We start from the raw sequence: 16,369 nt of genomic DNA, 5'->3' as shown, positions 1-16,369 counted from the left end.
TGATTTCAGGAAGGTAGAAATAATTTCCATATAGACTTTGATACCTTTCTCCTCCAGTTCAAGGTATAGGCATATATTTACAAAAATAAATTGATTTTCTTTTGTCATTTGGCATATTGGTGGGAATAAGTGGTTCTCATACTTGTTTCTGAAGTGTTGTGGAGCATGAGCTTAGAAAACGGGAGGAGAAAGAGGCAAGGAGGCACTTCACACTTTATGCAGGATATGAGAAACAGTAGCTTTTCTTTTCTCTTTTCTTCTAAAGCAAACTGGCACTGAAATGTAACATACTGTTACTCAGAATTGCTTTTCTAATCAGATACAAGGGCCTCAGGTTTTTCAAGACAACATGAATGATGAAATGTGTGTTAGCATTTATCTTTGAAAGTAGTTTTATTTTTCAAGTAAAAGGCTATAGCCTGTTCTTTCTTCCAGTGGTACATGAAGTGCTCATTGATCCAGGTACATGATCTATGTGCTTAGTTTCTTTGGGTTTTTTGTTTTTTTAAGTGCTTGTTTCATTGTGGTGAACATTATGGTGAAACATTATGAATGTTTAAAATTTTTGGATTTTGATCTTTAGAACATGTTGATTTGTCAGAACTTTTAAAAACCTGATTGTTCTTTGGTCGTAGTTTGGTGGGGCACCCTATTGGTTTCTGCTGTCTGTTAAAGAGTGAAATTGTTCCTCTAGCCTGCAGATCATTAAGTGAATGTTTTGCAGTGTGCTTTAAAATTCATTGAATGCATTGAGCATGTTTGTCCAGTGAATTTTGAATTCACTCATAGTATTACTTTGCTTTGGTTCTGTGGCTTTTGCTCCTCTCCACAAGAATTTGAATTCTCTGTTGCATTTTGTATACGTGTTCTTAACAGGGGAAGATATTTTGCATTTTTTACAGAGGTGGGTTTTCCCATCCCCTCTGAATGTCTTCTGTAATTGATACAACAAAAATCTGTTATTGCAGTGCTAAATTATTTCATAAACTATTTTTTGGCTTAATCAGAAACAATGACAAAGAGTGATAATAAAACATACGAAAACCTTCCTTCCTTTGAAGAATATGTATCAGGTGGTTAGGCTCACGCATGCTTTGTGCCTGACACACTTATTCTCATGTCATTGTGTATCATGATTCGGAGATGGAAATACTTCAGGTTTATAGATTTTTGTTTTAACATTTGTGTTGAATTCTATCTTCAGGCTGATGTTTTCTGTTGGGTTTGTGGAAAGTGTAGAAGAAGGGAAACAAATGCTTTGTCTTGTTTTCAGGAGGCCTGAGTTGCTGATGATAAAAGAATTGAGGGTGGGCTGAGGAAAAGAGTGACACTCCCTCTCCTCCCGGTTGAAATTGATGAAAATGAAATCAATTAAGTGTATCGGTATTTGACCAATAGAAGTTAGCGAGACCAAACTGGCTAGTTATGCACAATGGAAAGTATTGAATTCACCTGCAGAGTTAGGTGCTTTACCAAGTAGCAGCAGCTTAGAGCAATAAGAAAAATCAGTCCTATGATGAGCTATAAAAATTATATAATATCTTTTATTTCTGAAACATTTCTACTTAAATTGTGTAGAGCTAAAATTAAGTTTCACACCAGGAGTTAAGAATGTGGGTGGTTCTGTGGGATCGTTATTCAGGGATGTGCCTAGACCCTGCTAGAGTGGCTGAAGCTGGCAGGAAATGACCCAAAACCAGGATTTGTCATCCCAGGGTGTTCTCCATAATGGTTCCATTTGGGAGCCCTTGATTGGGTTAACAAATTGTAACAGACCCCAGCCGCCTGTCAACTTTAAGAAGAAAAAATATGCTTAGTAACTGCTTTGCAAGCAGGGGCCTGTGCATCCTCACTCCTGTCTCCTTGCCTTAAAGAGCAGAGACAATGCTTTGCTTGCATAGTTGAGGTTTTAGATAGCACTCTGCTCATTGCAAAGCAAGAACCCAGGACCTCAGCTATAAAAGCTGGGCTTGTGTGCTGTTAGATAGTCTGTTACCCCCACAACAAGGACCTGGCTGGTCTGGTTGTCTGCTTTGTAATTCACATATCTAAAGAATGTATTTTGTTCCTCTCACCCCATGACTTCCCTAAAGATACACTAAGACTATGCACTCCTGGTGGATTCTACAATCTCTGTCTCATACAGACTTTGCCCAAGTTCCTGCTTACTATCACACAACTGTTAATGACTATTTTCTTTGATTAAACACAATAAATATGGGAGAATTTGAGAGGCTCGTGGAGTAGGCTCCCTACTCCCTATCGATTTCTGGACTTTTTCCACTGTCTTGAATAATCATTCCGTGTCGGTAAGATTTCTGCCAGCCAGAACTCAGAGTTCCAGGTGAGAAGGATGCAGTTTTATCTCTCCTACCGGAGGGAGAGAGAGAACATAATTGAGATCTGCTTCCTTGTGGTTCACCTGCAGCCTTCTGGCCTCTGCTCACAGGGCCTCTATCCCAGGACTGACCACAGCCTTTTCTTCCCTTGTCAACATTTCCTGTGCCTTTCAGAAGTTGGTCTCTTCTCTACAATTCAACCCTGGCAGATGTGATGGTGGTCAGCGTGCTGGTGGGCAGTCACTTGGGGCTCCCAGGAGCCATGCTGATACTCCTGAGTCTCTCATTCGGGATAACAGAACTGTGGAGCACCGGAGGAAGCCCATTCATGCGAGGTCAACACAGCATTGCATCATTTTCATTTTACTTTTGAATTTTCAGTGGAGTAATTACTTGTAGCAAACTGTTCCAGATTTTCGGCCACCTGCTTTCCTCACCACCATTTCCTTGTTGGCTCTGGTGCTTGTTTGAAGAACCAGGTTTCTTCTCTGGTCATTTCTAGCAGCTGGGCTTGCCGAATCCTTGATCATCATTTGAAGCAGAATGCTTCTTCGTGATGTCAAACTGATTTTCCTATTTGTGAATATTTCATGTACACTCAGCAACTGTTTCAAGTGAAATGCTCTTATCCAATTTCGGTTAACTCACATTTGCTGATCTCCTGCTTTCATGCTGAGGGCAGTTTTTCTTCCTGTAATAAAAGCTCGCAATTTGCATTTACTATGGGAAGGTACTGGCCCGAGGTGGCTTTTGTTCTTAACAGTTTTAATACAATTCACCCATTAACATATACAGCGGTTTTTACCCTATGCCGAGAATTGTGCATCCCAGTGAATCTTAGAACATTTTCATCCCCCCAACAGGAAGCCCCGTACGCATAAGCAGTCTTTCCCATTTTCCCCATCCTCCCCCAGCCCCAAGGAGCCACTCTTCTCTCTCTGTGGATTTGCCTGTGTTGGACATTTCATGTAAACCCAGTCATTTCAAGTAAATGGAACCGTCTATTGTGACTGACTTCTTTCACACTGAGTAACGTTTTCAATTTTTGTCCATGTTGCGGCCTGGGTCAGTACTCTATGCTTTGCCATTGCTGAATTATATTCCACTGTATGGCTGGGACCCACTGTTTACCCATTCATCAGGTGATAGGCATTTTTTTTGTTTCTGCTTTTTGGCTGTAATGAATAATGGCGCCGTGAATATTCCTGTAGGAGTTTTTATGTGGACATTTCTTTTCAGTTCTCTTATGTGTGTGCCCAGAGAGCAGAATTGCTGGGTCATCCAGAAACCAAACATTTCACTCTCTGAGGCCCTGCCAGGCTGTTTTCCAAAGTGGCCACGCTGTGTTACGTCCTCACCAGCAAGGGCTGCGAGCTCCAATTAGTCTGTGTCTTCATTACTGCTTGTTACACTTTTTTAATTATAACCTATTGTAGTGAGTGTGAAGCGGTTTCTCCTAGTGGTTTTGACTTTATTTCCCTTAAAGCTAAAGATATTGAACATCGTTTGATTGTGCTTATTGGCCATTTGTATATTTTCCTTGAAAAATACCTTTTCAGATCCATTATTCACTTTTTAATTGAGTTGCCTTTCTATTGTTGAGTTGTAGGAGTTTTTTTCTTATTTGGAGATACAAATTCCTAATCAGATAAATGATTTGAAAAAATTTTCTCCTGTGTGTTTTTTTTCACTTTCTGTATGGTGTCCTTTGAAGCAAAGTTTTAAATTTTCATGAACTCCAATTTATCTCTGTTTTCTTTGTTCCTTGTGCTTTTGGGGTAATATTTAAAATCCGAGGTATTTTATTTAAACTTTTATATATAAAATAACTTAATTCTTAGGACCGTTCTAGGAGATGGGTGCTGTTGTTCTTCCCAGTCTGTGGATAGGAGACTGAGATGCAGAAAATTTCACTGACATATCAGTGTTAGAGCTACCCAGTGTTGTGGGAGTTCAGACCCTCATGTTTGTCCCGAGCATCTGTGCTCTTCCCCTCCATGCTCCACTCCTTCCTGGAATCGTTAATGAAAAAGTCTTTCCTTTTTTGATTTCTTGTTAGTTTGTTTTCTCATTGGGGACCGCATCACCTCATTTTCCTTGCAGAGGTCAGTGTAGCTTTATTTTAGGTCTCATGTAGGCAGAAGCATTGCTATCAGTTAACTTCTTTATTACTCACCCTCGAGTGATGATTGTTGCTAGTTGACCCAATCAATTCATGCTTAAGTCTCTCCTGCTCATGACACTAAAAACAGTCATGACTTACAGAATGCTCAAAGAAGAAAGTACCTGATTGATTTCATTTTGCTACCCAATCAAACCAATCAAATAAAAACCCCGATGTTGACACAGATTATAAGCCCTCCAGAATATGGTCACTGTCTTCTTTGTGTTTCATTTGTTTGGTCACAGTGTCTGGATAGTGCCTTGCTGTCCAGCAGTTTTGTTAGGATACGGTGCTCGTGAATCATTGTAAGGACAGTATTTGGACAACAGACTGTGTTGTTCATTTCACGAGGGAAAAGAGCATATAGAAATACTGCTCAGTTCTATTTTAAAATTAAGCTTGGAATTTTGAGAAGAGTTCAAGAAACCACACAAAGCTCTTTTTCACTAACTTTAGATCTATCTTATACACATTATGGTTACATAGCAGAGTAACTTATCAACTAAATTTGACAAGAAGAGTGTATTATTGATTATTTGTTTTAGTTGAAATATTCTACCTGGGATAAAGTAATCAGTGCCCATAAATGAACAAATATGTTTGTATTTCTATGCAACATGGGAGCAGACTTCATATGTTTCTATATAATATATATGACTGTGTGTTTTAATCTGTCTGTCAGTGTTTTTATACTTTTTCAGCAATGTTGTAACTTTAGAATTCTTCTAAGAAAATCACCCCCGATTCTAGTGCAGTTTGTACAGTGTATCCTCTCTTATGCATGGGATTCCACTGTCCCCTCAGTGAGGAATTTCCTCTCCTATTGAGTCAGTAGCAGAGTTAAAGGAACTGTGATTTCTAGGCCTTTGCTCTCCATGTGTTTGCAGTTGGCTGTCAATCACAGTTTTCCCTTTCTTGAGTTTTCATTGTTAAATTAGAATTATGGAAATAACTATTAATATGTTGCATCGGTCTCCCTAGAAACTTGATGTGTTTGTGCTTTTCAGTTTTCAATTTATGAAAAATTTAAACGCACTTTTTTTTAAGTAGTCCTTTCTCACTAGATATTTGTTTAACTCTTTATAGTTAAAATATTTTTTTCCCAATGAATGAATCGGTGTGCATGTTTTAAAAGGTACGTTACTTTTTAGTTTTCATATTGTAACAGTTATATTCATTGTAGAGAATTTGGAAAATAAGGATAAAAACAATAATAACTTAAAGATGGCCTCTAACCTCACCTGGAGATACAGTTGTAAGGTTTGATATTGAGAATTACAGGTCCTCTCATGTTGTTCTTCTTCTTCAAGTATGTTTTTGTCACTTAGACCCTCGAATTCCCATATGAATTGTAGCAGCAAGCTGTCAGTTTCTGCAGAGGAGCCTGCTGGGATTGTGATCGAGACCACGTTGAATGTATGGATCGCTCTGGGGAGCACTGCCATTTCAAGAGCGCTGTCTTCTGATCCAGGAATGTGCGTGGTGTGTCTGTCCAGGTATTTAGGTCTTCTTTAATTTTTTTCAGCAATGCGTTGATTTTACAGAGTGTTATTTTACTTTTTTTTCTTTGCCTTTATACTGAGGACAAGTGTGCAAGGTACCGGGATCAGAAGTGTATTTGAGCCCCGCCACTTGCTGCCACCATGGACGCTGTGCTCTTGCTTTGCCCTCTGTAAAATCTTCCACAAAATAAGACCTCAGTAACTCTCTCTTGAATGAATGATTATATGATTGTTGGATGATGCTTGAGAGTCCTTGTGATGATGTCTTTTTCTCAGCCTTTCCCCTCTTCTTAACTATGCCCTTTCTCTTCCTTTCCTCCAGCCTGGTTTTCAGCCTGCCTGTGGCATTGATTTTCCCTGTCTGTAGACTCTTCCTTTCACTGGTACATGATAATGTTACATGGGGGCTGTGGAAACTTGCTAGATATCAAGAAAGAGCAAATCCATTGCATGCCAGTATTTTTAGACTGTGGTATTTTTTATCGATTGAAATTAAATGAGTCACACCACCGGAGCCCTCCCGTGAGCTCTTTTCGCCTTCCTACAGGTGATACTGCTCTTGTTGCTGCATGTGCCCTGCCCCCAGCCTTGGTTTTGGAATTGAGAAAGTCACCCTCAGTGGAGCCCTCTCTTTAAAAGATGAAGAGAACATTTGCTCCTTCTCCCTCGTTGGGGACTTGGATGAGATGAGGTACCAGATAAAGAATGGAGCCCCTCCTCATTCTGACCCCTGCTCTTTCCATTCCTTTGTCCAGGGGAAAAGAGTACAATTGAACAGTATAAAGATTGATTGTGAGCTAATGAGATAGACAAGACAACCGAACATTAATTAAATATCCTTTCATGCCGGAAACAAATGAATTATACACACAAAAAGCACATAAATCACGGTAGTACTGTGGTTACAAACATGGGTCCGAGTTCGAGTCCTGCTCTGGAGTGACCAGCCCTGTGAGTTGGAGAACTGGTAGGTCGGCTTAGCCTCTCCCGGACTTGTTTTCTGTCCTGCAGAGACGGGGCTCGCTAGGCGTCCCTCCCCCGTAGAGGTGCTGAGGGGTGTAAATGATGCGCGTGGGCAGCCCGATCACAGCTGCTCTTTCCTCATAAGTGCAGGATAGAATGGATTTGCGGAGACGGCTTTATGACCGCCCCGTGTAGACTCTCAGTGCTCCAAAGGGATGCCTTGTGGTTTGGAGGTGGGATTCCCACTTCTGTAAATACCCAAGGATTGTGTTATTTGGCCCTGCTTATTTGAATGTATTCTTTAGTAAGTACATATTGTAGATATATTTTTCAAGCATGCATGCTTTTTTCTTTTATTATTTATATTTCTACCCTCTCGTCTCTTGGTGTGACATTTCATGGAATCCAAGAAACAGTCCTAAGCTACCTGCCTCTTCACACTTCTCCATGGTGGTTTTCTTCCCAGACTAGAAGAGGGTTTTGCATAGGAAATTTTCTTTGTTCCCCTTTTCTTGGAGTCTCTCTGTCTGTCTGCCCATCTCTCACCTGTCCATCTGTCCATTTCTCTGCCCACTCGTTCTTCTGACTTGTTCCAAGAAGCATTTCAGGCAGCTTAGAGAAGAACAGATACCAAATAAACAGGTGAGAAAATAGGGCCAAGTTCAGACAGTGAGGCTAGGAGGCGAGCCTGTTTGAGGGTTGCAGATGTGAGACACACACCTCTGCCCTGTCATTTATAAGATGGACAGCAAGAGTGTGCCCGAGGCTCCCACCAGACACAGGGTAACAGAGTTTATGGGAAATGCTCACTGGCTGTGAAATAAATAAGTGGCTTAGGAGAAGCCCAGTCTTTCCTGCTACTAAGGCTTAGGAGAATATTTTGACTGTCTTCCAAAATCAGAGTATTTCATCGTTTCTTTTGTCAGAGTTCTATGTATAGTTGGTTACATTCTATATCTGGAAATTTCTCCAAAACTGCTTCCCACGTGAGTCCCATGGCTCAGGAATGGGGTGGTTCTGCTCATTGACCGGGGTTGGCCAGAAACAGAAAATGACAGCCTCAAAGGAGCCTGTGATTTCTCAGTTATGTTTTGTCAGTGCTGTACATTTCAGAGAATGCTTTCACAGTTTCTCTCCATCTGAGGCGGCAGTGTGCTCTTACCAGCATCAGGAGCTCAGGGCCACGGGATGGTGGGTGCTGACTGCACTGCCGTCAAGACAGCTAAGGTAGTCACTGCAGGCGTGGTGCTTTTACGTAGTGCATTTCATGTTCTTTAATAGAAGGCTTCAACAGGGAGTTAATTGAGTTAATTAACATTTAATAAATATGATGCTGTTTTAAAAGACAGTTATAGGCAGAATATAAGCTGTGTAGACTTTAAAAACGGTTTCATTTCTGAAATTTCAGTAGGGAAGGTTCACAGTTTATCTTATTTATGCCTCTCTTATAAAGTAACAAAGAAACAAGACAGAAAAAGCAGAGGATGATTTCTGTTCTTCGTCTCGGCTTGCAGGTGCCCCTACCTCCAGTGGCATCCATCCAGACACCAGCAGTGACACTGGCCGTGCTCAGAACTGCCTCAGCCCTGAAGACACAACTGACAAATAGAAGGGGACCGCGTCCTGTTACAGCAGGTGCTCTCCCTTTGTGGGTCCTTACGTAACTGCGCGGTGTTATTCAGGATCGCCCGTTCCACATTGTGCGACGCTACTGCGGTGTCTCCTAGTTACTTGTTTCTGTAAGTACTCGTGTATTTTCTCCAATGTGTGGTACTAGACATCTAAAAATGCTTTTTTTCAGATGAAAAACAATGTGTTTTTAATATAATAAGTCTGAAAAAAGGTGTAAGAGAGGCTATCCTGGTCCCACTACTCGGAGATAATAATTAACACTTTAACGTCTATTTTTGTCCTTTTCGTCAGTGTGTATCACCTCTGTCATAAAAACCAGCGAGCACTCTGTGCCTGTTTACTGTGTGGAGAACTCCATTTTCCATTCGGCTTTTTATATTTTTTCTGCAATATTCTATCTCCCCTGGCATGATTTTTAATGACCAGTATAGAATTCTGTCTTGTGGAGGCATCGTCCATTTTACTTCAGACTAAAATAAACTTTTAAATTCCAAGTATACTTTACTGAAATACTGAAAAGAGAACCGTGGTGGTACCGAAAGTCCCCTACCTCCCTTCCCCTTATTTCCTGAAGGTAAAAGCTGTTGACAATGTGTATATATTTCATGACCTTTATGCCTAGGACATATATATATACACATACATACATATGTACATACATACACGTATATGAGAAATCTATATATATGTGTGTGTTTATATGCTTTATTGAAAATTAAGGCCATACTATATGTTTTCTACAGCTCACTTTATTCACTCAGGGGTATATCATAGACGTCCTCCCACTCCAGATTCACCCGGTCCTTTCAGATACAGTGGAAGGGGTCTCCTGATGTGCAGGTGTGGTCTCTTTTGGAAGGACACCTTTGGTGAGAGAGTGCTGTGGACAAGGCCCTGGACCATGCCGAAACACCAGCCCCCTCAGAGCCCACAGCTCGCCGTGATTTACTGCATAATTTTCTTGATGGTGGACGCTTAAGTTTTCTCCATTTTCCACTGTCAGTAATGATGTTTGACTGGCATCCTTCTTGTACAAACATTCCTGTAATCTTGTATGAGTATTCCTTTAGTTAAGGCTTCCTGAAATTTAGTCCCTGGATGTGACATTTACATTCATCACAGGCTCCTTTCAAGAGACTCTAGAAATTCCTTCTCCAGTGGGGAATGAATAGATGTAGAATAATTTCTGTAACCAGTTCTATATCGCTGGATATGATTTCACTTCAGCTTTTCTTCCCAGCATTGTAAAAAGTGCTGTGTAAATGCCCTGATGAATACATCTTTTTGAACTGATTTTTTTTCTAAACGAAACGATTCCTTGAAGCTGAGTTGAGTCTGTGTGTACACACGTTTTTCAGTGTTTATATATCCATTGACATGTCGTCCTCCAAAATGTCGCTCAAAATTTGTTCTCTCACAGATGGATACTAGCTAGAATATCTTTTATAAATATTTGCCAATATGATGAGCAAAAGTGCTTTTTCATTGTTTTAGCTTGCATTTGATGACCAGTGAGGTATTCAGTATTTTTCACTCATTAGCCATCTGACTTTTTAAAAGTGAATGATCCCTTTTGTCCGTTGCACACAGTTAAGTGAGGGAGCTTCTTGTTGCTTTGTGACAGCTCTTTGTATGTCATGAACATTAACCCCTTGTCTTCATCAACATGTATCACAGAGCTTTTTCTTGTCATTTCTTGCCTTTCATTTTGTTCAGTAGGTTTATTTTTGTTGTGGCCCAACATATTCTTAAGGTATTAAATGTCTTCCTTTTGGGTTTTAACTTTGGTATTATTCTTAGAAATACTTTCTTATAATGGTACAAATCTCTTCTGCAGGTTTTTAAATCTCTAAGATGGAGATGATAATGGTAATTGTTCTAGTGAAGAGAAGTTGAAGTAATATGAGCAAAGGGTTGTATTGGCTCTTATTAGTACTTTCTAATATTTACATCACTATCTGTAATTTTTCTTGTGGTCCTTATGACAGGAATAGAATTTGTTCTTTGCAGGGGATTCTCTGATTGTCCCAGAACAATTATTGAATTCATACTTTGCTCTTTGATTTGAAATCCCACGTGTACAAAATACTTATGAACACTAGAGTCTCTTTTTGAGCTCATGGTATATTTCTGTAAATCTTTCTTTCTTATTCCAGCTCTATATCTTACATATTGTAAAAATTAATTTAATATCTGACAGTGCAATGTTTTTTCATTCTTTTCTTCCATCCCAAAATTTTTGGCTAGTATTATGACTTAATTATTCCTGAAGAATTCTAAAATAATTTGCTCAAGTTAAAAAAAAAACAGGTAAGAGTTTTCATGGGATTTTTTAGTAAGTTTTGAATTATCTTTAGGGGAACTTACGTCTTTACAAAACTGCTTTCCTCCATGCAATATGTTGATGTCCATACATTCACTCCTCTTAATTTACCCCTCAGTACAGTCCTGTAGTTTTCTCCATGTAGAACATGGGCATTAATTTTGAGTTTATTCAAGATTATTGTTGAGGATTTTGTTAATTTTTTAAGGGAGAATTTTTTGGTATTACATTTTTTAACTGTTTAAACTGACACCTAGGAAGGCAGATTCGGTTTGTAAATACTCACTTTGTAACTTGTCATTTAAAATTGTAATTATTAAGTACTTGTTCCAGAATGCTTTCTTTTCTGTTTTTAAAAGTTTGTTTCCAAGATTATCAAAATGGTCATAGCTAAGTAGTACACGTGGGGAGACAGATGGAGAGAGGTAGTGTGGTTCATGTACAAACTGTGAGCAGTTTCATGGCTGCCTTTAGGCTGGAGAAGCCACAGAAGAGTCCAGGAAAGACCAGGGATAGCTTTGTATGCACTTGAAAGCCAGCTTTCCTGCCTTTATGGAGAAGCCTGGTGCGCGTGGCAGGTAGATGATCAAGGTCCGATGGAGGTCATTGGCTGGACACAGCACTGTGTCTGTGAGAAGTGGAGACCAGTGCCATGGGAAATGCTTGGTGCCAGGAACACTGCAGGGAAGCTGGGTAGCCTATGCGTTAAGGATTTTCCAGTCCTGAGAGTTGGAAGTTCAGACTCTGCATTCAGATCTGAGTTTGAATTCATCCTCTCTTGTTTACTGGTCCTCAGACTTTTGCCAAGTTATATACCCTCTTTGAACTCCTGTTTTCTTGTCTCTCAAAATAGGAGAATTACGGCCTGCTGCTAGAGTGTTTGATCAGGGTAAATGATTTGTGTCTGTAACATGCCACGTACAGTCACAAGCTCAGTGAGAAATGGGCTGTCGCCTCTTCTTCTGCAACTCAGTGCTTGACAAGGCATGGGAGAAAGCCAGTCCCTAATTTGTGTGTGATGCAAGAAGGAACAAAATTAATGTCTTGCCTATCCCTAGCAGTATTCTTACTCCTTAGCTTCATTTACTTCTTTCCTCCTTTCCTTTCTCCTTTCCCCTCCTCCACCAAAAGAGCCTGAGACTCTCTGAGAACACTAGATTCAAATCACTTTAAAGGTTTTCTCATCCTCATGAAATGATACTAACATAAAAAAAATCTTTACACATCCCAGAATTCATTGTATTTGATTTACACACACACGCGTGCACGCACACACACGCACACACACACACAATCAGGGTACCTCCCACTTGCTGAGGGAGGAGGACCACTTTTTCTGAGTTTTCATTCAGTGAGCGTGAGAACAAAGTCTCTTATGTAGACATTCACCCGGCTTCGTGCATGGTGTTTTCAATTGGATTTCTGCTTTGTGGCCATAGACATATTCTCCTAATAGAACACAGTAAGTGAAGACATAGACATTTTGCTGAGATATTGGTGTCATCATATTTGAGTTGGAATGGGCTTGAGACAGCAGAGTCATAACTTTTTATGGGTGAGAATCCATTAAAGTGTAACTTGGACAAAGACCTGGGTCTTCTGCCATCGTGTCCAAGCAGATGAAGAGGCAAATGGTTGTGGGATGGCAGGGATCCTTCTTGCTTGGGTTCCAGGGTCTTGCTAGTTTTCATTGCTCAGCTGCCTTTAGTTTATATCCATGTGGCCTCTCATGGGAAGGTCACTCTGTCCTTATAGACTGAGTTTCTAATCAGCAAAAAGCTCTGGATCCACTCATATTTCTCAGAGTTTTTCTGCTGACCTGCTGACACTTTATATAAATGAGACCTAAGAAACTACCGGATATAAAATCCTTACTGTTATCACTTGCCCTCGATTTCCATAGGAATGGGGTGCTGTCTCAGGCTGTCTAAGGCTATATTTGAACAATGATAGGGTGTTAGGCTGTGCTACTGGACCCTCCACAGTCGAATGGGATTTCCACCTTAGTTTTTAGAATCAGGCAGACGCTTTCAAATCTTGCCTTTACCAGTTACTAGCTTTGTGACCTTGGGGAAGAAACTGCACTTATTTGTGTCCAATTTTCTTTATATGTAAATAGGTTCAGTATTTATTTTAATGTTTTTGTTATAGAATTGAATGAGCTAATTCCCTCATTTATACCTAAAATACTGATCGTGTGGTTCAATGGTGGTGCCTTGGTAGTTGATTACTAAGGAACTCGGCAGTGAGAATAGGGGTGGGGGACCCCTGGATCATAGAGCTTATATTACAGGATATGCTTGTAAAAGACTGGATGTGCAGTGGATTTTTAGTAAATAGCCATTCCTTTCCTAATCCGCATTGATTGTTTATAAATCTTTATACTAATATATGAGCAATTTTTATTGCAATTTAAATATCTTTGTAGTATTTAATATATGTAGCTATAACAAAAATACGTGAAATAAAATGATTTGATTTTTTTCAATAAGCAAAACAAAAAAATAGAAAAGAAAAACAGTTTTGAAAGAGTAGAAATAATTTTATTTCCATGGAATCAATTCCCAAGATAGGTTTTTTGGTTCTGTTGTTAAACAGCAAATAAAATTGATAGGTTGTGACATAATGGAAATGAGGAAACAGTGGAGACATACTACCTCCAATACAGTCATTTTGTTATCAAGTCCCATCTCGTTCTGCTTACTGCATGACAGGCCAATAAATCGGGAGATGAGCTGTTGGAGCAAGGAATAGTGACTTTATTTGAAAAGCTGGCAGACCCAGAAGATGGCATACTGATATCCTGGGGAACCCTCTTCCCCAAGTCAGAATTCCGGCTCCTTTTATACTAAAAAGAGGCGGTGGTGTGGTTGGTTGTTGCAAACTTCTTGCTGTACGAATTGTTTGTCCTTGGAATCCTTTGTTCTTGCAGCTGTCCATGTGGATCAAATCATGGTGCCCCTGAAAAACCTCCAAAAAAAACACAAAGTTTATTCTCTGTTTTACAACTTCTCATCCCTATTTAAGTGCAGAAGAGCTAACAGTCTTAAAGATCAGAGCCCAGAGAATAGGCTCTCCTGGATATTTCAGGCTAAAGGCAACTTTCTTTTACAAAAGGTGCAGAGCTAGCAAGTCTGAGCCTAGAAAACAGGGCACACGGTTAAAGCCCAAGGAACACTTCTAACATGGAGTCAAATTTGTTCTTTTCTATTACAATTTCTTTTTCCACCTCATAAATAATTTTAGTAAGAAACATGAACAATTTTTTTATTTTTGGTTCTTAATAACGGATAAGTGGGCCAACTACATTTTTGTGATCAGGGATGCTGTTCGGGCCTTGGGGTCACAGCAAACTCTTGTTGGGGGTGGTCAAACCTGAAACATGTCTGATGCCCTGTAAGTGTTGGTGAGGGTCCCTCTAACCAGGGGCTGCCTTCAGGAACCAGCATATGGGCATTGACCTCTGGAGACCTCTTTTTCAGCTGCAGGAAATTTTTTCAGATACTGTGATTGAAAAATCATTCCAGCTGGGGATAATTAGGGAATAAAGGAAGAGGAAAAGGGCTTGGTGTAGAGTAGAAGAGAGGGACAGAAGATCAGAGAGCCTGGGGAATAGGCAGCTGGGCCTCAGGAAAGAGAGGAGTAGAGGTGGGGAGGGGCACGACCCTGGAACCAGCTCCTGCACCGTCCCCGCACCCAAGCCACACAGCTTTTAATTGGCCCAGGACGCTCTCCTGTCTGGATGTCACCCTGGGCAGAACCATGAGAATCGAATGTAAGGGGTGGGCAGCACTCACATAGGGGTCACTGAGGACTTTGATCAAGTCCACAGTGCCTTTTCTGGTCATGTGTCTTCCCTTGCCCTTTATCTTAGGATCTGAAAAGCAGGAGCAAGGAACTCAGGGAGAGATCCAGGAAGACATCTGACTGTGTAAGAGATGACAGTCACAGCGACACGGGGAACGAAGACACTTGCAGCAAAGTAAAATAACTTCACAACTATTGCATCAGAGCTGCAGGTGTGAGAGAGCCTAAGCCTGTCTCAGAGTGCAGGGGACAAACGAAAAGGAATGATAAAATTACCACTGACCATTGAAATTTTATTAAATAGCCTGCTCCTGTTAATTGTATCAATTGATTATGTGTAGGTGTATTTCTGTGAGCATTTATATGTTCAAACAACCCCACCAGCCCCTCTTGCCCACATCGGGGATGGGCTTTCTCAAGCACAGTGCCCCACCTGCTTGGGTGGGCCACACTGCGGGTCCTCGCCTGGGGCCGGACTGCTGCTGGGCATTGAGTCCCCGAGGCCCGGCCTGTGAGACACGGCCCCAAAGCTCTTGACTGAGGGCCTCCTTTTCCTCCTGCAGTGTAAGAATGCTGGTGACTCAGTTAGAAGCATGCTTCGAAGCTGTCCGTGTCCTTGCCATCCAGAAGCAGAGCCTGGAAGCTTCCAAATTTCTCCAGAATGCGGTTTACTTTCACCTTCGACAGGTGAGTGTATGTCCACTTACAAGTGGAGGAATTACTGCAGTTTTTCTGAAACTTACTCACCACTAGTCCATCTGATTTTCCTGTGCTAGGATTCAGTATGACATGCTAAAAATTCTGGAGTCAGATCTTGAATCCCTGATGAAGAGGATTATTTATTTTATTTCTTTATATGATAGTATTTTACTTTCAAAATTCAGAGTTTTCTGTTCTTTGAGGAATTTTTTCGGGGGTTGGAGAAACAACTTTGCTCTTACCATCTTTGTGACCTGTTTCTATATGCCTCTCACATGTCTTGTCACTTGTGAGGCAGTTCCATTTGTGACCCTGTGTGGGTTGTTCATGTTATAAAATATAAAGCCTGTAAAAGTACAGTCCCTCTTACTTCGAAGATATTCCACAAATACTACTTAAATCTGGGTATGGTTTTAAGAATACAGAATCATTAGAACATGTACTTGCAGGTTGCTAGTGCAAAATCCCCAAATCAATAGTCTAGCTCAACATCTAAAATCTTTCTTATCTTCCTTGGATGTGTGTACATAAGTGAAGCAGTTTGCCAAGAAGTCAAGACCAGGTTTAGAAAACAGGCTGGTGTAGCTCAGCAGGTCCTCAGAAGCTGATGCTCTGCCAGAGGGCGGGGCCGAGGGGGGAGGGCGTGTCCTGCCCTCCCTGAGCTGACAGTTTCATGGTAAAGACCTTCACCAGGTGAAGAACTGGGAGTTTCTTCTAAGAAGAGTGGGTTTGAAAAGAGTCCTAAAAGCACGGGAGTGACACAATCCCATTTGTCTCAAGTAGGGGAGAGCGGCTGTGGGGCCACTTGGGAGACTCGTGAGTCCAGGTGGGCAGTGTTGGTGGCTTCCCCTTGAGCTGTGGGACGGTCAGTGGGTAAAAGTGAACAGAATGAAGACATGTTTAGATGGTTAAAAGGAAAGGATGAATGCTGTCTGTGAAG

General features: G+C 40.8%; 1 long non-coding RNA gene and 1 pseudogene across 1 annotated transcript in view; one reads left to right on the top strand and one right to left on the bottom strand.

The window, feature by feature from the left end:
- Positions 1-16,369, bottom strand: part of LOC140694596 (uncharacterized) — a 490,643-nt gene that overhangs the window by 189,983 nt on the left and 284,291 nt on the right. The window lies entirely within an intron of this gene.
- The window catches only part of LOC140694609 (melanocortin-2 receptor accessory protein 2-like), a 73,085-nt pseudogene that overhangs the window by 36,066 nt on the left and 20,650 nt on the right, over positions 1-16,369 (top strand).

This window comes from Vicugna pacos, unplaced genomic scaffold (assembly GCF_048564905.1).
Source record: "Vicugna pacos unplaced genomic scaffold, VicPac4 scaffold_65, whole genome shotgun sequence".
Lineage (NCBI taxonomy): Eukaryota > Metazoa > Chordata > Mammalia > Artiodactyla > Camelidae > Vicugna > Vicugna pacos.
The sequence above is the reverse complement of the archived record's forward strand: the minus strand, read 5'-3'. Positions and strand labels throughout refer to the sequence as shown.